At 53.6% G+C, this 23,367-nt stretch overlaps 1 long non-coding RNA gene across 2 annotated transcripts in view; it reads right to left on the reverse strand.

Moving 5' to 3' along the window:
* The window catches only part of LOC141257894 (uncharacterized), a 360,681-nt gene that overhangs the window by 302,166 nt on the left and 35,148 nt on the right, over positions 1-23,367 (reverse strand). The window contains exon 3 of one of the 2 annotated variants that reach the window (XR_012318118.1): positions 10,907-11,018. The exons of the other annotated variant lie outside the window; for it this stretch is intronic. This is a non-coding gene — a long non-coding RNA (uncharacterized lncRNA). The remainder of the gene's footprint in view (positions 1-10,906; positions 11,019-23,367) is intronic. 2 annotated transcript variants of the gene reach the window in all.

Genomic DNA, 23,367 nt, shown 5'->3' on the forward strand with positions numbered 1-23,367 from the left:
ATGGGTTTCCCCACCTCCCCCAGTACTGGTTCACCCCCAGACCGCTCCCTTGGCAAAAGTACACAACCCCGACAAGAAGGCCCTGGAGAAGGCGGTCGCACCCGTCTATCCTGAAGGCATCTATCAAGACATATGGCCAAAGACATGGCAGCCTCCAAGGACTGAGGGGTTTCATATACTGCCAAGGCATCTTTCAACCTTTCAGTAAGCCCCCCACAAAACTGACTCCTAAGGGCTGAGTCCTTCCATTTGGAATCTGTTGCCCATCTACGGAATTCAGAACTGTACGTCTCCACTGACCGAATCCACTGATGAAGTCAATATAGTCTAGACTAAGCCAAGGAGTTTCGGTTAGGGTCATCATTAGTGTTGAGCGATATCTTCCGATATTAGGAAATATCGGATCGGATTGGATCGGGCCGATACCCAAAAAGTATCGGATATCGCCGATTCCGATACCGGAACCCAATGCAAGTCAATGGGACACAAATATCGGAACGAAAATAAACCCTTTCTTTCCTTGTAGGTTAATTCTACATGAAGTAAAACAACTAACAATAATGTAGAATGTATTGGGGGAGGTGGTTGCCCAAATCGATGGGAACAGTGCTCACAGTGAAACATGAAAAGCCGGCAATTCAGCAGCGGCATACACCGGTACCTGACAATTTATAACAGAAAGAATAGAGCATCACACATAGATTAGATAGATAGAAACATGTCAGTCACATATATATGAAGTACAGTGACAGTGTTGATTACTGTACTTGTCATTTAGTGTTAAAATAAAGGATTTATTAAAAAAAAAATTGGCGTGGGGTTCCCCCTATTTTAATAGCTAGCAAAGGCTAGGCAGACAGCTGGGGGCTGACATTAATAGCCCAGGAAGGGTGCCATGAATATTGGCCCCCTCCCAGGCTAGAAACACCAGCCGTCAGCAGCCCCAGAAATGGCACATCCATAGGATGCGCCAATTCTGGCACTTAGCCTCGCTCTTCCCACTGCCCTGTAGCGGTGGCAGTGGGGTAATAGGGCTGGGGTTGATGTCCGCTTATAATGCCAGCTGACATCAAGCCCAGGTTAGTAATGGAGAGGCGTCTATAAGACACCCCATTATTAAACCCCTAAGGCAAAGTTAAAAAAAACACAAACACCCAGAATAAAGTCCTTTAATTGAAATAAACACACAATTCTTTATTGTTCTAAATTAAACCATACTTACCATCACGCCCATTCCAGCTGAAGCCAACGATCTCCTGCAATAAAAGAAAAATAATAAAGCAACCTCATCCTTACCTTTCCATGGTTCCCAGGACAGCTTCAGCTCTGCTACATCGAGATGACTGGCTGGATCGCAGCAGAACGCTGCCATCCAGCCTGTCATCCCGCAGACACTGAGAAGCACAGGCATGCTTGCACTCCTCAGTGTCTCTCTGTGACGGCATCCAGATGAGCCGACAATGAACTCAGCTCACCTCATGCACGTCACTGACAGCGTGGGAGAATTCTCCTGCGCATGCGGTGAGCGTGAGAGACTCGGCTCATCTGGATGCCGTCACAGCCTGACACTGAGGAGTGCAAGCATGCCTGTGCTTCTCAGTGTCTGCGGGATGACAGGCTGGATGGCAGCGTTCTGCTGCGGTCCAGCCTGTCATCTCGATGTAGCAGAGCTGAAGCCGTCGTGGGAACCATGGAAAGGTAAGGATGAGGTTGCTTTATTATTTTACTTTTATTGCAGGAGATCGTTGGCTTCAGCTGGAATGGGTGTGACGGTAAGTATGGTTTAATTTAGAACAATAAAGAATTGTGTCTTTATTTCAATTAAAGGACTTTATTCTGGGTGTTTGTGTTTTTTTTTAAATACTTTACTAGAAATTCATGGTGGTCATGTCTAATATTGGCGTGACCCCATGAATTTCGGGCTTAGGGCCAGCTGATAATGCCAAGCTGGCCCTAACCCCTTTATTACCCAGTGAGCCACCGCACCAGGGCCCTGGATGAGTTGGGTACAGTGCCAGAAGATGGCGCTTCTATGAATGCGCCATTTTCTGGGGTGACTGCGGACTGCAATTTGCAGCGGGTGGGGCCCAGAAAGCTTGGGCCTCCCTGCGCTGCGGATTCCAGCCCCCAGCTGCCTAGTTGTACCTGGCTGGACACAAAAATAGGGCGAAGCTCCACGTATTTTTTTTTTTAATTATTTCATGAAATTCATGAAATAATTAAGAAAAAAAGGGCTTCCCTATATTGTTGTGTCCGGCCAGGTACAAATAGGCAGCTGGGAGTTGGGGGCAGCCCGTTCCTGGATGCTGTACCTGGCTGGCATACAAAAATATGGCAAAGCCCATGTCTAAAATTTTTGGAAAAATTAATTAAAAAATAAATAATAATTTAGGGACTGCATCTTTATTAACTCCTCAAGTGTCATTTAGTGTTAAAATAAAGGATTTATTAAAAAAAAAAAATTGGCGTGGGAACCCCCATAATTTTAGTCTCTAGCTGAGGTTAAGCAGACGGCTGGGGCAGATGTTTGAAGCCTGGGAAGCTGGTAATACTGCTGCTGTAAGCTCACGCTGCCGGGAACACGTCCGCTCCCGGCAGCGGGAGCCCCTGACTGAGGTCACCGGAGTGCATTCAGTCAGCGCTGCTCCGGTGACTTCCTTTACGGCACTGCTGTACCGTGGGAATTTCTCACGATACAGCAGGGCCGTAAAGGAGCTAACAGGAGCAGCGCTGCCTGAACTCCGGCGAACCCGCTTATGCAATGACGGGGCTGCTTTACGGCCCCGTCATTCTAGCGGCGGCAGCGGTTCAGAGCGGTCACATTCTATGTGGCTGCTCTAAACTGGAGATCATCGTGGGATACTCGTGGACTACTACGGAGGGGTAAGGATAAGGTTGTGGTTTATTATTTTATATCTTATTACAGGAGATCGATGGCTTCGGGGAATTAGGTGTCTAGGTGAGTATAGGTGTAGTTTTTTATTTTTTACTTTATTTTAGGTGGCGATCGGCGGGGACAGGTAATGTATGAACTAATTTATTGTAGGTAACCACTGGCCACCAATGACATGTATCTAACATTTATTGGGGACACAGTAGGGCAATTTAAATAGCAGGATCAGGCTGATGGGAACTACTGCTCCCATCGAGCTGATCCTGCTGGCACGAGTGGACGGGGGACAGACATAGGCCGATGGGAGTAGTAGTGTCACATCGGCCTATGTCTGCCTGCACGCACACACCCGCACACATCGCATAGACACCGCACACACCCGCAGATATCGCACAGACACCGCACACACCCGCAGACATCGCACAGACACCGCACACACCCGCAGATATCTCACAGACACCGCACACACTCGCAGACATCGCACAGACATAGCACACACCCGCAGACATCGCGCACACACTAATCATGACGGGCTGATGGTCTGGGAGGTGAGGCTGACCTGTGCGACCATGGGAAACTTCATGTGAGTTCATGCAATGCAGTCAAGCATGAACTCACATGAACCCTCTGAGGGCACCGCGGCGACTTCAAATGAACAGCTGATCGGCATCACCTGATACCTCAGCTGTTCACTTGAAATAACCGGCGGGAAAGCGCAGCACAGAACGGAAAGCCGGCGGTGAAGTCTTTTCACTGCCGGCTTCCCCGCCCGGGTCCTTCGCTCCCCGCTCCTTGGTGCTGTGCTCCCCGCCCGGCCCTAACTTACGATCGGGATGGGAGGTGGCGGGGGGAGCGGAGGATCGGGGTCGGAGGCTGCGGGGAAGCAGTATGGGGCGGTGTGATTGTTTAAAAGCCGGCGGCTTTTTACCCCCCGCAGGCTTTTTACCGCCCGCCGGCTTTTAAACGATCAGGAGAATTCTCCCACGCTGGGATGGCATTCTGATGACAGGCTGGATCGCAGCTGAGCGCTGCCATCCAGCTTGTCATCCTTCAGAGACACTGCAGAGCGCAGGCATTATGGGAACTTCCGATTCCGGTATTCGATATTGTAAAAGTATCGGAACTCAGTATCGGAACTCCGATACCGTGAATATCGGCCGAAAAACCGATATTTCAGTATCGGAATGCTCAACACTAGTCATCATAGATGAGGGCCAGAGCCCTGAAAACCCCTCCACAGACTGGAGACAAACCGAGTCCTGCGGTAACGAAAACGCTCATGACTGAGGATCTCCCTGCAATATAGAAATCACAATACAAATCCGTTGCTCCTCATTACCAAACTTGTCCCTACCTCCTGGAAACCTCTCCAGGAGGGCAACCTTGGGTTCAGGCTGGACAGGCCTACCTGCAGGGACCCTCACATTGGCGGCCTGTAATCGCTGATGCTGCTGCTGAACCTCACAGCAGAGGTCATTCACCTCCAGAGATAGACAGCGAAACTGCTCTGCAAGCTCTGCAACTGATCCCATACCAAAGGAGAAAGGGGAAAAAAAGGTGCACGCCCAAAAGCACACAGAAAAAAAAAAAAGTCAGATTTTTTCTTTTTCAAAACGTGCTCGGCCGGCTATAATGTCACGCAAGGTGTGGGAAAGACTTAGTGCAACACAGAGGGAAGAGGGAAAGGGAGCCCAGACACTAGGAAAAGGGGGTAGTGGAGACCTCCTAGTCTGATCTAGTGTCATCCTGTCTCAACTACCGTCCCTATATTGGCTCTGCACCAATCGTCGCACGCGTGCCTCGCCCTGACTTTCCCTAGCGTATGGCTAAGGCTAGGGATAGGAGGAGATGAGCACTAGTCGATCTGCACTAAACTCTATAGACAACAAGGTTAGACAAACAGGGGGGAATTGCTTAGCTTTGGACGACTTCAATTGTGCACATGGTCTCAAGCTCCAGAGAGGACGAAGTACTGCTCTTGCTAAAGCCTCACAAGTAGTAATGAATATAGCCGGCACCTCCCTCTCAGACACACCAAGTATTTATACACCCAGGCCAGGGAGCTAATTAACCAGAGGGAGGTAGCCGCTAGGTCCTAGAGGCGACTGTCACCTCTGATAAACCCATGACATCTTCCTCCCCTTTTCCCCTTACTGTCGAGGTTCTTCAAGAATCGGTCCTATGCCCCCTCCTCTTCTCTTTATACACAACCCCTATTGGACAATACCATCTATTTTCTGATGACACCAATTATACACAGTCTCCTGACCTCACCCCTGAATTATTACAAAACACCAGTGATTGTCTCTCCGCCGTCTCTGACATTATGTCCTCCCTCTATCTGAAACTGCATCTGTCAAAAACTGAACTTCTTGAGTTTCCTTCTTCCACTAAGCTACCTGTGCCCAATATTGCCATCTCCGTGTGTGGCTCAACCATTACTCCCCAGCAACAAGCCCGCTGTCCTGGGGTTATACTTGATTCTGATCTTTCCTTCACTCCTCACATCAAATCACTCGCTCGCTCATGTCATCGACCTTTTCTTACCTTTGACTCTGCAAAAACTCTTACTGTAGCTCTGATTCACTCTCACCTGGGCTACTGCAACTCTCTACTAATCAGTCTCCCTCTTACTAAACTTTCCCCTCTCCAATCTGTCCTAAATGCAGCAGCCAGGATTGTATTCCGCACCAACCGATACACCGATGCCTCTACCCTGTGCCAGTCGTTGCACTGGTTACCCATCCGCTATAGAGTTCAATATAAACTCATCACCCTCACTCACAAACCGCTCCATGCTTCAGCACCACCCTACATCTCCTCCCTCGTCTCAGTCTACCACCCTACCAGTGCCCTCCGTTCTGCTAATGACCTAAGATTAACATCCTCAATAATCCGAACCTCCCACTCCCGTCTACAAAACTTCTCACGTGCTGTGTCAATTCTTTGGAATGCACTACCCAGGACTCTTTGATTAATCCTCAATACCCACAGTTTTAAGCTTGCCCTAAAAACGCATTTCTTTAGACTGGCCTATCGCCTCACCTCACTTATCTAACTATCCCCTCCTTTTTTTCCCCATACAAAACTTCCTTCCAAATCAGCGCCCTCTTATTATCTGTTCACACCTCCATGTACTAATAGACTTCTGTGCCTGTACTTGTTCACATACTGGTTGGTAACTGATTCATTTAGCATTATGTGATTACCCTATTTATTACATTGATGGTCGACCGTACAAAACAAGCAATTGTTACCATTAACCCTTCGTGTCTCCTCTATTTCCTCATAGATTGTAAGCTTGAGAGCAGGACCCTCACTCCTCCTGGTATCTGGTGATTTATGGATTATTGTTATTCTGTAATGTCTTTTATTGTCTGTACAAGTACCCTCTAAAATGTAAAGTGCTGTGGAATATGTTGGCGCTTTAGAAATAAAAAATTATTATTATTATTATTATTAACATAAAGTCAGCCATGTGCCAGACTGGTAACAGCCAAGTCTTCCCTGTCCTGACCAAGAGGACGACTGTCCATGCTCTCCTCCTCATCCTCCTCCTCTGCTCAGGCCATCCATGCTGAACAGACAGTATTACAGTTGTGTGGGTAGTGCAGGAAACCAGCTCCTGTTCCTCCTCCTCTCCCTCCTCCTCATTATCACTCAATCCACGTTGGGTTGAGATGAGGCTGGTCTGTGTGGCATCACCCTGTATGGTTCCTTGCTCCATCTCATCGTACTGCGCCTGCAATGCCTCCTCTTTAATTGTGAGCAGTGAGCGTTTCAGTAGACAGAGAAGCAGGATGGTGATGCTAATTATGGTGTCATCGCCACTCACCATCTTGGTGGAGTCCTCAAAGTTTTGGAGGACGGCACAGATGTTTGACAATCATGTCCACTCATCAGCTCTTATGTGCGGATACTGACCTGAATAACGACGGGCATGTTGAAGCTGGTAATCAACAACTGCCCTCTGCTTCTCACAAGTCCTTCCCAACATCTGCAACATTGAGTTCCAATGCGTGGTGACATCGCACACCAGTCGGTGAGCTGGAAGCTGCAAATGCTGCTGAAGCATAGCGAGGGAGGCGGAAGCTATAGGGTTACTTTTGAAAATGGGCACACACGAGGCGTACTTTGACAAGCAGCTCATACAGATCCGGGTAGGTTTTCAGTAACCGCTGAACAACTGTGTTGAGCACATGGGCCAGGCATGGTACGTGTGCGAACTCGCCTAGCTTCAGAGCCGCCACCAGGTTCCAGCCATTGTCACACACAACCATGCCTGGCTGTAGGATCAGCGGTGACAGCCACAGACCTGCCTGCTCTTTTACAGCTGTCAACAACTCTGCAGCGGTGTGCGGTTTGTCACCTAAGAATATTAGCTTCAGCAGTGCCTGTTGCTGCTTGGCCGAAGCAGTGCTGCAGTGCTTCCAGCTTCCAACTGATGTGGTCATTTCGGAGATAGAGGCTAAGGAGGAGGAGGAGGTGCAGGAACTGTAGAATGTGGGGGAAACCCTGACTGACCCAGTGCCCTCAATCCTCGGCGTCGGGAGGACGTGTTCCATCCCAGGGTGCGACTGGGTCCCGGCTTCCACTATATTAACCCAGTGTGCCGTCAACGAGATGTACCGTCCCTGCCCACAAGCACTTGTCTATGTGTCCGTGGTTAGGTGGACCTTCCCAGTAACTGCGTTGTTGAAGGCATGGGTAATGTTCTGAGACACGTGCTTGTGTAATGCAGGGATGGCACACCAGGAGAAATAGTGGCGGCTGGGGACCGAGTACCGAGGGACTGCCGCCGCCATCAGATTGCGGAAAGATTCAGTTTCCATGAGCCTAAAAGGCAACATTTTAAGTACAAGCTTTTGAGAAATGTGGGATGTCAGGGAGATATTAAGAAAATATTAACCATTTCTCCCAAACCCCTCTTCACCCCTCCCTTATCTACCATTTGTCACCAGAGAAGAGCTGACAATCGAAAGAGCGATCTCTCTGCAAATTATCACCCACAGCAGAAGTGTCTTGTAAACAAATGCTGGCACAGAAGGTGCTATATCCTAATTAAAATGTGAGGGTCTTTCTCCCTGGCAGAGGCAGGGGATAATTAAACACAGTCTTGAGATAAATCAACACCTAGCTGAGAAACATCATCCCCAGGACGTCAAAGGGAATAGAGATTCCCAGGACGCCCGGCACCGATAAAAAATATGGAATAGCTCAAGTTCCATAATTCTGATAATAATGGGACCAATATTTTTAGTGACAGGGTCACCTAAGGAACAATATGGATAATTTCCTGTCGCTGTAAGCCCCTCCGTGGGGCTGTGGCGCAAAAGTATTAAAATAGCAGATCACAATTACGCCATGTGTGGTCTATAAATGAATGTAAAATCATAATAGAAAATATGGTATCACTTTTGGGCTTCTAGGATCAACCAGCGATAAGTTATCCCAAAAACCAGATATCTTACTAAAAATGTGCAGGTTAGAGTCCAACCCACGTGATGTCAGCACAGGGGGTGTGTGGGCAGGTCTCCCCTTAGGCATAAAAGAATCCACGGAGGATGGATGGGTACTCATGTTGGAAGTTACATATTTTGTGTAGCACGGGTCACGATCACTGAACAGGCATCGGAGTGCTTCCCTCTACATATATTGAATCGTCGCAGCGATCTTTATAGTAAGTCTTCTTTAATCCTGTTTACTTTGTGTAACTGTATATCTGTACTGTATTGTCCCTTTTGTAAAATCTTTGTATATTTTTCATAACACTGCCTCCCTTTTGGATTAAATATAAAATGTAATAGTTCTGTTTCTTTTGCTCTGTAATCATTCCCTCCCCCGAAGCAATATGCTACCAGAATGCAGACGTCCGGCCAGGCCTGTATTATATTTCAAACTCGGCCGGTGGTGGCAGCAAATAATAATAATTGGGCTATCGAGAAGCTGGCAGTAACCGTACGTGGCGTGTACACATATTCCATGAGTTGGAATCCGGAGGTGTGACGCCATACGCTCACTGGACAATTGCAGATAGCTGCGTAGGGAGTAGTCTGGATCGTGTGCTCGCGAATCCCTGACGAAATCCTGACAGAGTGACGGCACGGTAAAATATTGTGTGATCTCACTAGCGTCGTTGCTGTGGAGCCCTGACAAATTGGTGGCAGCGGTGAGATATTGTGTGGCCTCCCTGGTGTCGTCGCTGTGAAACCCTGACATGGGAGTCTAGTAGTGTGGCCTGTGGGCCTTTGGCTGCGCATTTGGCTTGCGTTCATAAGACTGCAGTAGGGACAACTGAACACTGTTCTGGGACAAGGACGTGGACGTGGTTGCCGATGGTGGTGTGTGAAGTATGTGTTGACAGGTGCAGGGCGGGAGGCATCTTCGCCTGCGCCATGGACAGAGGATTGGCATGCACACTCAACAGCAGAACAGGCAGTGGTGTCACCCGCAGAAACTGTTTCTGGACCCTGGCATTTGGTCCAACTAGTCGGGAGCTTTGCTGTCATGTGCCTGAGCATGCTGGTGGTGGTTAGGCTGGTAGATTTGATGCCCCTGCTTATGCTGGCATGGCAGAGGTTGTAAATAGCCTTTCTGGGGTTATCTGGACAGTCTTCAAAAAAGAGCCAGACTCTGGAAGACCTAACAGTTGGATTTGCAACTTTCCTCGCGTTGGTGTTCCGGGGAACAGTTTCCCGCCTTGTGTCTGTGGCCACCACACTGCTTGTTCCTGCCTGTTGTGGTGCTACGTCTCCCTCCCCCTCTGCGCTGCAGTCCTCGCTATGCATGTCGCCTTGCCAGGTTGGGTCAGTGACTTCATCGTCCACCACCTTTTCTTCCACGTACGCACCCTGAGCCTCCTCCTGACTTGGTGGCAATTGTGTTTCATCATCATCATCCACCACTTGCTACAGTTTCCCACTGTCACCTTCATGTGACCGTGGCTGCTCAAATATTTTGGCATAGCTACATGCGATCTCCTCATGCCCCGCTTAAATCGGGCCGGGCGAGAGGCCCGAATCTATAAATGGATAAGTGAACAGCTCTTTGGAGTGTCCAAGTGTGGGATCAGTTGTCTCCGGGCACTCGGCATGGTGAGAGGAAAGAGGATCAGGATGAGGAATATGTGGTCCAGACCAGGGGCGGACACTGACTGCTTGGCGCACCTGTGCAAGAAATGTGTCTGGGACCCCCGACTTTTATGGCGACAAAGCTACAGATATATATATAGCCACACACACATATATATACCTCTTACATAGCCTCCTTTATTATATATATTGCTACCCCTTATTACACAGTGCCCTCTCTTGTTAGATATATAATGCAATGACGGCTGATGGAGCAAGGAAAAGCTTCTTTTCTGATGGAGGAGCTGATGGACTGGTCTTCTGGTCACCGGCTGCTCCATCAGCAGTCATTTTATATCTAAGAAGAGAGGACTACAGTATTTAATAAAAGAGGGTGCTGTGGCTGCCAAAAATAACAAGAATGCGCTATGTAAGGGACAGCACTGTACAGAACAGCAGAGGAAGCTATATAATAAGAGACGGCACCGTATATAACTAGAGAGGATGGTAGGTAATAAGGGAGGGTGTTATACATAATAAAAGATGAAACTATATAACTAAGGATGGAGCTTTACATAATAAATGAGTACACTATATATTAAGGGACTGTGCTATACATAATAAGGCTACATTCCCGTATCCGTGTGCAATGTCGATGTGCTGCCCTGTTTTACAGACACATTGAGCATGTCCTATTCTAATCCTAAAAATCGGATCAGAACAGGACATTCTCTGACCCTCTTAGATCTCATTCTCAGATCCGTGATTTTCATGGATGTGTGAATGGATCTATAAAACTCTACGAGTCCGTGGACCATCCGATAAAAAAAATCTGGCAGCACACGGACATTTCACACAAGTGTAAGAATGCAGCCTGAGGGATTTTACAGATAACATTATCACTCCTAGTCACACAGAATAATATCTACATCCAGGCACTTACCGCTGACGTCTCATCTGATCAGAGACGGTGTCTGCTGCTTCTTCTCCGTCTGGTCAGACCTTCATGTCCACATCTCCCAGCCACAACTCGTCTTGTCACGATGATCTCCAGCCTAGAAAATAACAAGGTCACATATATTGTATATATAAATGTGTCTCCCCCACACTGTGTCCCTGAATACAGATATGTACCCCCCATTAATATACTATCAATGCTCTCTCCCAGCACCCCCATCATTGCTCTGTCCCAGCACCCCCGTCATTGTTCTGTCCCAGCACCCCCGTCATTGTTCTGTCCCAACACCCCCGTCATTGTTCTGTCCCAACACCCCCGTCATTGTTCTGTCCCAGCACCCCCGTCATTGCTCTGTCCCAGGACCCCCATCATTGCTCTGTCCCAGCTCCCCCGTCATTGATCTCTCCCAGCACCCCCGTCATTGTTCTGTCCCAGCACCTCCATCATTGCTCTCTCCCAGCACCCCCGTCATTGTTCTGTCCCAGAACCCCCGTCATTGTTCTGTCCCAACACCCCCGTCATTGCTCTGTCCCAGCTCCCCCGTCATTGATCTCTCCCAGCACCCCCATCATTGCTCTGTCCCAGCACCCCCGTCATTGTTCTGTCCCAACACCCCCGTCATTGTTCTGTCCCAGCACCCCCGTCATTGCTCTGTCCCAGCTCCCCCGTCATTGATCTCTCCCAGCACCCCCGTCATTGCTCTGTCCCAGAACCCCTGTCATTGCTCTCTCCCAGCACCCCCGTCATTGATCTCTCCCAGCACCCCCATCATTGTTCTGTCCCAACACCCCCATCATTGCTCTCTCCCAGCTCCCCCATCATTGCTCTGTCCCAGCACCCCCATCATTGCTCTGTCCCAGGACCCCCATTATTGCTCTGTCCCAGCACCTTCATCACTGCTCTCTCCCAGCACCCCTATCATTGCTCTCTCCCAGCACCCCCGTCATTGCTCTCTCCCAGCACTCCCATCAATGCTCTCTCCCAGCACCCCTATCATTGCTCTCTCCCAGCACCCCCGTCATTGCTCTCTCCCAGCACCCCCGTCATTGCTCTCTCCCAGCACCCCTATCATTGCTCTCTCCCAGCACTCCCATCAATGCTCTCTCCCAGCACCTCCGTCATTGCTCTCTCCCAGCACTTCCGTCATTGCTCTCTCCCAGCACCCCCATCATTGTTCTGTCCCAACACCCCCATCATTGCTCTCTCCCAGCTCCCCCATCATTGCTCTGTCCCAGCACCCCCATCATTGCTCTGTCCCAGGACCCCCATTATTGCTCTGTCCCAGCACCTTCATCACTGCTCTCTCCCAGCACCCCTATCATTGCTCTCTCCCAGCACCCCCGTCATTGCTCTCTCCCAGCGCTCCCATCAATGCTCTCTCCCAGCACCTCCGTCATTGCTCTCTCCCAGCACCTCCGTCATTGCTCTCTCCCAGCACCCCTATCATTGCTCTCTCCCAGCACCCCCGTCATTGCTCTCTCCCAGCACTCCCATCAATGCTCTCTCCCAGCACCTCCGTCATTGCTCTCTCCCAGCACCTCCGTCATTGCTCTCTCCCAGCACCCCCGTCATTGCTCTCTCCCAGCACTTCCGTCATTGCTCTCTCCCAGCACTCCCATCAATGCTCTCTCCCAGCACCTCCGTCATTGCTCTCTCCCAGCACCTCCGTCATTGCTCTCTCCCAGCACCCCTATCATTGCTCTCTCCCAGCACCCCCGTCATTGCTCTCTCCCAGCACCTCCGTCATTGCTCTCTCCCAGCACCCCTATCATTGCTCTCTCCCAGCACTCCCATCATTGCTCTCTCCCAGCACTTCCGTCATTGCTCTGTCCCAACACCCCTATCATTGCTCTCTCCCAGCACTCCCATCAATGCTCTCTCCCAGCACCCCCGTCATTGCTCTCTCCCAGCACCTCCGTCATTGCTCTCTCCCAGCACTCCATCATTGCTCTCTCCCAGCACCCCCATCATTGCTCTCTCCCAGCACTTCCATCAATGCTCTCTCACAGCACCCCCGTCATTGCTCTCTCCCAGCACCCCCGTCATTGCTCTGTCCCAGGACCCCCATCATTGCTCTGTCCCAGCTCCCCCGTCATTGATCTCTCCCAGCACCCCCATCATTGCTCTCTCCCAGCACCTCCGTCATTGCTCTCTCCCAGCAAACTCCGTCATTGTTCTGTCCCAGCACTTCCATCAATGCTCTCTCCCAGCACCCCCGTCATTGCTCTCTCCCAGCACCTCCGTCATTGCTCTCTCCCAGCACCCCCGTCATTGCTCTCTCCCAGCACCTCCGTCATTGCTCTGTCCCAACACCCCTATCATTGCTCTCTCCCAGCACTCCCATCAATGCTCTCTCCCAGCACCCCCGTCATTGCTCTCTCCCAGCACCTCCGTCATTGCTCTCTCCCAGCACCTCCGTCATTGCTCTCTCCCAGCACCCCTATCATTGCTCTCTCCCAGCACTCCCATCAATGCTCTCTCCCAGCACCCCCGTCATTGCTCTCTCCCAGCACCTCCGTCATTGCTCTCTCCCAGCACCCCTATCATTGCTCTCTCCCAGCACTCCCATCAATGCTCTCTCCCAGCACCCCCGTCATTGCTCTCTCCCAGCACCTCCGTCATTGCTCTCTCCCAGCACCCCCATCATTGCTCTCTCCCAGCACTCCATCATTGCTCTCTCCCAGCACCCCCATCATTGCTCTCTCCCAGCACCTCCGTCATTGTTCTCTCCCAGCACCTCCGTCATTGCTCTCTCCCAGCACCCCCATCATTGCTCTCTCCCAGCACTCCATCATTGCTCTCTCCCAGCACCCCCATCATTGCTCTCTCCCAGCACCTCCGTCATTGCTCTCTCCCAGCACCTCCGTCATTGCTCTCTCCCAGCACCCCTATCATTGCTCTCTCCCAGCACTCCCATCAATGCTCTCTCCCAGCACCCCCGTCATTGCTCTCTCCCAGCACCTCCGTCATTGCTCTCTCCCAGCACCCCCGTCATTGCTCTCTCCCAGCACTTCCATCAATGCTCTCTCCCAGCACCCCCGTAATTGCTCTCTCCCAGCACCTCCGTCATTGCTCTCTCCCAGCACCCCCGTCATTGCTCTCTCCCAGCACCTCCGTCATTGCTCTGTCCCAACACCCCTATCATTGCTCTCTCCCAGCACCCCCGTCATTGCTCTCTCCCAGCACCCCCATCATTGCTCTCTCCCAGCACCTCCGTCATTGCTCTCTCCCAGCACTCCATCATTGCTCTCTCCCAGCACCCCCGTCATTGCTCTCTCCCAGCACTTCCATCAATGCTCTCTCACAGCACCCCCGTCATTGCTCTCTCCCAGCACCCCCGTCATTGCTCTGTCCCAGGACCCCCATCATTGCTCTCTCACAGCTCCCCCGTCATTGATCTCTCCCAGCACCCCCGTCATTGTTCTGTCCCAGCACCTCCATCATTGCTCTCTCCCAGCTCCCCCATCATTGCTCTGTCCCAGAACCCCTGTCATTGCTCTCTCCCAGCACCCCCGTCATTGTTCTGTCCCAACACCCCCGTCATTGTTCTGTCCCAGCACCCCCGTCATTGCTCTCTCCCAGCACTCCCATCAATGCTCTCTCCCAGCACCTCCGTCATTGCTCTCTCCCAGCACCTCCGTCATTGCTCTCTCCCAGCACCCCTATCATTGCTCTCTCCCAGCACCCCCGTCATTGCTCTCTCCCAGCACCTCCGTCATTGCTCTCTCCCAGCACCCCTATCATTGCTCTCTCCCAGCACTCCCATCATTGCTCTCTCCCAGCACTTCCGTCATTGCTCTGTCCCAACACCCCTATCATTGCTCTCTCCCAGCACTCCCATCAATGCTCTCTCCCAGCACCCCCGTCATTGCTCTCTCCCAGCACCTCCGTCATTGCTCTCTCCCAGCACTCCATCATTGCTCTCTCCCAGCACCCCCATCATTGCTCTCTCCCAGCACTTCCATCAATGCTCTCTCACAGCACCCCCGTCATTGCTCTCTCCCAGCACCCCCGTCATTGCTCTGTCCCAGGACCCCCATCATTGCTCTGTCCCAGCTCCCCCGTCATTGATCTCTCCCAGCACCCCCATCATTGCTCTCTCCCAGCACCTCCGTCATTGCTCTCTCCCAGCAAACTCCGTCATTGTTCTGTCCCAGCACTTCCATCAATGCTCTCTCCCAGCACCCCCGTCATTGCTCTCTCCCAGCACCTCCGTCATTGCTCTCTCCCAGCACCCCCGTCATTGCTCTCTCCCAGCACCTCCGTCATTGCTCTGTCCCAACACCCCTATCATTGCTCTCTCCCAGCACTCCCATCAATGCTCTCTCCCAGCACCCCCGTCATTGCTCTCTCCCAGCACCTCCGTCATTGCTCTCTCCCAGCACCTCCGTCATTGCTCTCTCCCAGCACCCCTATCATTGCTCTCTCCCAGCACTCCCATCAATGCTCTCTCCCAGCACCCCCGTCATTGCTCTCTCCCAGCACCTCCGTCATTGCTCTCTCCCAGCACCCCTATCATTGCTCTCTCCCAGCACTCCCATCAATGCTCTCTCCCAGCACCCCCGTCATTGCTCTCTCCCAGCACCTGCGTCATTGCTCTCTCCCAGCACCCCCATCATTGCTCTCTCCCAGCACTCCATCATTGCTCTCTCCCAGCACCCCCATCATTGCTCTCTCCCAGCACCTCCGTCATTGTTCTCTCCCAGCACCTCCGTCATTGCTCTCTCCCAGCACCCCCATCATTGCTCTCTCCCAGCACTCCATCATTGCTCTCTCCCAGCACCCCCATCATTGCTCTCTCCCAGCACCTCCGTCATTGCTCTCTCCCAGCACCTCCGTCATTGCTCTCTCCCAGCACCCCTATCATTGCTCTCTCCCAGCACTCCCATCAATGCTCTCTCCCAGCACCCCCGTCATTGCTCTCTCCCAGCACCTCCGTCATTGCTCTCTCCCAGCACCCCCGTCATTGCTCTCTCCCAGCACTTCCATCAATGCTCTCTCCCAGCACCCCCGTAATTGCTCTCTCCCAGCACCTCCGTCATTGCTCTCTCCCAGCACCCCCGTCATTGCTCTCTCCCAGCACCTCCGTCATTGCTCTGTCCCAACACCCCTATCATTGCTCTCTCCCAGCACCCCCGTCATTGCTCTCTCCCAGCACCCCCATCATTGCTCTCTCCCAGCACCTCCGTCATTGCTCTCTCCCAGCACTCCATCATTGCTCTCTCCCAGCACCCCCGTCATTGCTCTCTCCCAGCACTTCCATCAATGCTCTCTCACAGCACCCCCGTCATTGCTCTCTCCCAGCACCCCCGTCATTGCTCTGTCCCAGGACCCCCATCATTGCTCTCTCACAGCTCCCCCGTCATTGATCTCTCCCAGCACCCCCGTCATTGTTCTGTCCCAGCACCTCCATCATTGCTCTCTCCCAGCTCCCCCATCATTGCTCTGTCCCAGAACCCCTGTCATTGCTCTCTCCCAGCACCCCCGTCATTGTTCTGTCCCAACACCCCCGTCATTGTTCTGTCCCAGCACCCCCGTCATTGCTCTGTCCCAGGACCCCCATCATTGCTCTGTCCCAGCTCCGCCGTCATTGATCTCTCCCAGCACCCCCGTCATTGTTCTGTCCCAGCACCCCCGTCATTGCTCTGTCCCAGGACCCCCATCATTGCTCTGTCCCAGCTCCCCCGTCATTGATCTCTCCCAGCACCCCCGTCATTGTTCTGTCCCAGCACCCCCGTCATTGTTCTGTCCCAGCACCTCCATCATTGCTCTCTCCCAGCTCCCCCATCATTGCTCTGTCCCAGAACCCCTGTCATTGCTCTCTCCCAGCACCCCCGTCATTGTTCTGTCCCAACACCCCCGTCATTGTTCTGTCCCAGCACCCCCGTCATTGCTCTGTCCCAGGACCCCCATCATTGCTCTGTCCCAGCTCCCCCGTCATTGATCTCTCCCAGCACCCCCGTCATTGTTCTGTCCCAGCACCTCCATCATTGCTCTCTCCCAGCTCCCCCATCATTGCTCTGTCCCAGAACCCCTGTCATTGCTCTCTCCCAGCACCCCCGTCATTGTTCTGTCCCAGCACCCCCGTCATTGCTCTGTCCCAGGACCCCCATCATTGCTCTGTCCCAGCACCCCCGTCATTGATCTCTCCCAGCACCCCCGTCATTGCTCTCTCCCAGCACCCCCGTCATTGCTCTCTCCCAGCACTCCCGTCATTGCTCTCTCCCAGCACCCATGTCATTGCTCTCTCCCAGCACCCCCGTCATTGCTCTCTCCCAGCACCCCCGTCATTGTTCTGTCCCAACACCCCCATCATTGCTCTCTCCCAGCACCACCATCATTGCTCTCTCCCAGCAAACTCCATCATTGCTCTCGCCCAGCAACCCCCGTCGTTGCTCTCTCCCAGCACCTCCGTCATTGCTCTCTCCCAGCACTCCCATCATTGTTCTGTCCCAGCACCCCCATCATTGCTCTGTCCCAGCACCTTCATCACTGCTCTCTCCCAGCACCCCCGTCATTGCTCTCTCCCAGCACCTCCATCATTGCTCTCTCCCAGCACCCCCATCATTGCTCTCTCCCAGCACTCCCTTCAATGCTCTCTCCCAGCACCCCCGTCATTGCTCTCTCCCAGCACCTCCGTCATTGCTCTCTCCCAGCACCCCTATCATTGCTCTCTCCCAGCACCCCCGTCATTGCTCTCTCCCAGCACTTCCGTCATTGCTCTGTCCCAACACCCCTATCATTGCTCTCTCCCAGCACTCCCATCAATGCTCTCTCCCAGCACCTCCATCATTGCTCTCTCCCAGCACTCCCTTCAATGCTCTCTCCCAGCACCCCCGTCATTGCTCTCTCCCAGCACCTCCGTCATTGCTCTCTCCCAGCACCCCTATCATTGCTCTCTCCCAGCACTCCCATCATTGCTCTCTCCCAGCACTTCCGTCATTGCTCTGTCCCAACACCCCTATCATTGCTCTCTCCCAGCACTCCCATCAATGCTCTCTCCCAGCACCCCCGTCATTGCTCTCTCCCAGCACCTCCGTCATTGCTCTCTCCCAGCACTCCATCATTGCTCTCTCCCAGCACCCCCGTCATTGCTCTCTCCCAGCACCCCCGTCATTGCTCTGTCCCAGGACCCCCATCATTGCTCTGTCCCAGCTCCCCCGTCATTGTTCTGTCCCAGCACCCCCGTCATTGATCTCTCCCAGCACCCCCATCATTGCTCTGTCCCAGCACCCCCATCATTGCTCTGTCCCAGGACCCCCATTATTGCTCTGTCCCAGCACCTTCATCACTGCTCTCTCCCAGCACCCCTATCATTGCTCTCTCCCAGCACCCCCGTCATTGCTCTCTCCCAGCACTCCCATCAATGCTCTCTCCCAGCACCTCCGTCATTGCTCTCTCCCAGCACCTCCGTCATTGCTCTCTCCCAGCACCCCTATCATTGCTCTCTCCCAGCACCCCCGTCATTGCTCTCTCCCAGCACCTCCGTCATTGCTCTCTCCCAGCACCCCTATCATTGCTCTCTCCCAGCACTCCCATCATTGCTCTCTCCCAGCACTTCCGTCATTGCTCTGTCCCAACACCCCTATCATTGCTCTCTCCCAGCACTCCCATCAATGCTCTCTCCCAGCACCCCCGTCATTGCTCTCTCCCAGCACCTCCGTCATTGCTCTCTCCCAGCACTCCATCATTGCTCTCTCCCAGCACCCCCATCATTGCTCTCTCCCAGCACTTCCATCAATGCTCTCTCACAGCACCCCCGTCATTGCTCTCTCCCAGCACCCCCGTCATTGCTCTGTCCCAGGACCCCCATCATTGCTCTGTCCCAGCTCCCCCGTCATTGATCTCTCCCAGCACCCCCATCATTGCTCTCTCCCAGCACCTCCGTCATTGCTCTCTCCCAGCAAACTCCGTCATTGTTCTGTCCCAGCACTTCCATCAATGCTCTCTCCCAGCACCCCCGTCATTGCTCTCTCCCAGCACCTCCGTCATTGCTCTCTCCCAGCACCCCCGTCATTGCTCTCTCCCAGCACCTCCGTCATTGCTCTGTCCCAACACCCCTATCATTGCTCTCTCCCAGCACTCCCATCAATGCTCTCTCCCAGCACCCCCGTCATTGCTCTCTCCCAGCACCTCCGTCATTGCTCTCTCCCAGCACCTCCGTCATTGCTCTCTCCCAGCACCCCTATCATTGCTCTCTCCCAGCACTCCCATCAATGCTCTCTCCCAGCACCCCCGTCATTGCTCTCTCCCAGCACCTCCGTCATTGCTCTCTCCCAGCACCCCTATCATTGCTCTCTCCCAGCACTCCCATCAATGCTCTCTCCCAGCACCCCCGTCATTGCTCTCTCCCAGCACCTCCGTCATTGCTCTCTCCCAGCACCCCCATCATTGCTCTCTCCCAGCACTCCATCATTGCTCTCTCCCAGCACCCCCATCATTGCTCTCTCCCAGCACCTCCGTCATTGTTCTCTCCCAGCAAACTCCGTCATTGTTCTGTCCCAGCACCCCGTCATTGCTCTCTCCCAGCACTTCCATCAATGCTCTCTCCCAGCACCCCCGTCATTGCTCTCTCCCAGCACCTCCGTCATTGCTCTCTCCCAGCACCCCCGTCATTGCTCTCTCCCAGCACCTCCGTCATTGCTCTGTCCCAACACCCCTATCATTGCTCTCTCCCAGCACTCCCATCAATGCTCTCTCCCAGCACCCCCGTCATTGCTCTCTCCCAGCACCCCCATCATTGCTCTCTCCCAGCACCCCCGTCATTGCTCTCTCCCAGCACTTCCATCAATGCTCTCTCACAGCACCCCGTCATTGCTCTCTCCCAGCACCCCCGTCATTGCTCTGTCCCAGGACCCCCATCATTGCTCTCTCACAGCTCCCCCGTCATTGATCTCTCCCAGCACCCCCGTCATTGTTCTGTCCCAGCACCTCCATCATTGCTCTCTCCCAGCTCCCCCATCATTGCTCTGTCCCAGAACCCCTGTCATTGCTCTCTCCCAGCACCCCCGTCATTGTTCTGTCCCAACACCCCCGTCATTGTTCTGTCCCAGCACCCCCGTCATTGCTCTGTCCCAGGACCCCCATCATTGCTCTGTCCCAGCTCCCCCGTCATTGATCTCTCCCAGCACCCCCGTCATTGTTCTGTCCCAGCACCTCCATCATTGCTCTCTCCCAGCTCCCCCATCATTGTTCTGTCCCAGCACCTCCATCATTGATCTCTCCCAGCACCCCCGTCATTGTTCTGTCCCAGCACCTCCATCATTGCTCTCTCCCAGCACCCCCGTCATTGTTCTGTCCCAGCACCCCCGTCATTGCTCTGTCCCAGGACCCCCATCATTGCTCTGTCCCAGCACCCCCGTCATTGATCTCTCCCAGCACCCCCGTCATTGCTCTCTCCCAGCACCCCCGTCATTGCTCTCTCCCAGCACTCCCGTCATTGCTCTCTCCCAGCACCCATGTCATTGCTCTCTCCCAGCACCCCCGTCATTGCTCTCTCCCAGCACTCCCGTCATTGCTCTCTCCCAGCACCCATGTCATTGCTCTCTCCCAGCACCCCCGTCATTGCTCTCTCCCAGCACCCCCGTCATTGTTCTGTCCCAACACCCCCATCATTGCTCTCTCCCAGCACCACCATCATTGCTCTCTCCCAGCAAACTCCATCATTGCTCTCGCCCAGCAACCCCCGTCGTTGCTCTCTCCCAGCACCTCCGTCATTGCTCTCTCCCAGCACTCCCATCATTGCTCTGTCCCAGCACCTTCATCACTGCTCTCTCCCAGCACCCCCGTCATTGCTCTCTCCCAGCACCTCCATCATTGCTCTCTCCCAGCACTCCCTTCAATGCTCTCTCCCAGCACCCCCGTCATTGCTCTCTCCCAGCACCTCCGTCATTGCTCTCTCCCAGCACCCCTATCATTGCTCTCTCCCAGCACCCCCGTCATTGCTCTCTCCCAGCACTTCCGTCATTGCTCTGTCCCAACACCCCTATCATTGCTCTCTCCCAGCACTACCATCAATGCTCTCTCCCAGCACCTCCATCATTGCTCTCTCCCAGCACTCCCTTCAATGCTCTCTCCCAGCACCCCCGTCATTGCTCTCTCCCAGCACCTCCGTCATTGCTCTCTCCCAGCACCCCTATCATTGCTCTCTCCCAGCACTCCCATCATTGCTCTCTCCCAGCACTTCCGTCATTGCTCTGTCCCAACACCCCTATCATTGCTCTCTCCCAGCACTCCCATCAATGCTCTCTCCCAGCACCCCCGTCATTGCTCTCTCCCAGCACCTCCGTCATTGCTCTCTCCCAGCACTCCATCATTGCTCTCTCCCAGCACCCCCGTCATTGCTCTCTCCCAGCACCTCCGTCATTGCTCTCTCCCAACACCCCTATCATTGCTCTCTCCCAGCACTCCCATCAATGCTCTCTCCCAGCACCTCCGTCATTGCTCTCTCCCAGCACCTCCGTCATTGCTCTCTCCCAGCACCCCTATCATTGCTCTCTCCCAGCACTCCCATCAATGCTCTCTCCCAGCACCCCCGTCATTGCTCTCTCCCAGCACCTCCGTCATTGCTCTCTCCCAGCACCCCTATCATTGCTCTCTCCCAGCACTCCCATCAATGCTCTCTCCCAGCACCCCCGTCATTGCTCTCTCCCAGCACCTCCGTCATTGCTCTCTCCCAGCACCCCCATCATTGCTCTCTCCCAGCACTCCATCATTGCTCTCTCCCAGCACCCCCATCATTGCTCTCTCCCAGCACCTCCGTCATTGTTCTCTCCCAGCAAACTCCGTCATTGTTCTGTCCCAGCACCCCCGTCATTGCTCTCTCCCAGCACTTCCATCAATGCTCTCTCCCAGCACCCCCGTCATTGCTCTCTCCCAGCACTCCCGTCATTGCTCTCTCCCAGCACCTCCGTCATTGCTCTGTCCCAACACCCCTATCATTGCTCTCTCCCAGCACTCCCATCAATGCTCTCTCCCAGCACCCCCGTCATTGCTCTCTCCCAGCACCCCCATCATTGCTCTCTCCGAGCACCTCCGTCATTGCTCTCTCCCAGCACTTCCATCAATGCTCTCTCACAGCACCCCCGTCATTGCTCTCTCCCAGCACCCCCGTCATTGCTCTGTCCCAGGACCCCCGTCATTGATCTCTCCCAGCACCCCCGTCATTGTTCTGTCCCAGCACCCCCGTCATTGTTCTGTCCCAGCACCTCCATCATTGCTCTCTCCCAGCTCCCCCATCATTGCTCTGTCCCAGAACCCCTGTCATTGCTCTCTCCCAGCACCCCCGTCATTGTTCTGTCCCAACACCCCCGTCATTGTTCTGTCCCAGCACCCCCGTCATTGCTCTGTCCCAGGACCCCCATCATTGCTCTGTCCCAGCTCCCCCGTCATTGATCTCTCCCATCACCCCCGTCATTGTTTTGTCCCAGCACCCCCGTCATTGCTCTGTCCCAGGACCCCCATCATTGCTCTGTCCCAGCTCCCCCGTCATTGATCTCTCCCAGCACCCCCGTCATTGTTCTGTCCCAGCACCCCCGTCATTGTTCTGTCCCAGCACCTCCATCATTGCTCTCTCCCAGCTCCCCCATCATTGCTCTGTCCCAGAACCCCTGTCATTGCTCTCTCCCAGCACCCCCATCATTGTTCTGTCCCAACACCCCCGTCATTGTTCTGTCCCAGCACCCCCATCATTGCTCTGTCCCAGGACCCCCATCATTGCTCTGTCCCAGCACCTTCATCACTGCTCTCTCCCAGCACCACCATCATTGATCTCTCCCAGCACCCCCATCATTGTTCTGTCCCAGCACCCCCGTCATTGTTCTGTCCCAGCACCCCCATCATTGCTCTGTCCCAGGACCCCCATCATTGCTCTGTCCCAGCACCTTTATCACTGCTCTCTCCCAGCACCTCCATCATTGCTCTCTCCCAGCTCCCCCATCATTGCTCTGTCCCAGAACCCCTGTCATTGCTCTCTCCCAGCACCCCCGTCATTGTTCTGTCCCAGCACCCCCGTCATTGTTCTGTCCCAACACCCCCGTCATTGTTCTGTCCCAGCACCCCCATCATTGCTCTGTCCCAGGACCCCCATCATTGCTCTGTCCCAGCACCTTCATCACTGCTCTCTCCCAGCACCCCCGTCATTGATCTCTCCCAGCACCACCATCATTGCTCTCTCCCAGCACCACCATCATTGCTCCCTTCCAGCAAACCCAGTCATTGCTCTCGCCCAGCAACCCCGTCATTGCTCTCTCCTAGCACCCCCATCATTGCTCTGTCCCAGGACCCCCATCATTGCTCTGTCCCAGGACCTTCATCACTGCTCTCTCCCAGCACCCCCGTCATTGATCTCTCCCAGCACCCCCATCATTGTTCTGTCCCAGCACCCCCATCATTGCTCTCTCCCAGCACCACCATCATTGCTCCCTTCCAGCAAACCCCGTCATTGC

Source organism: Phyllobates terribilis, unplaced genomic scaffold, assembly GCF_046119375.1.
Source record: "Phyllobates terribilis strain yellow unplaced genomic scaffold, ASM4611937v1 Scaffold_3__8_contigs__length_932513732, whole genome shotgun sequence".
In the NCBI taxonomy this organism is placed as follows: Eukaryota; Metazoa; Chordata; class Amphibia; order Anura; family Dendrobatidae; genus Phyllobates; species Phyllobates terribilis.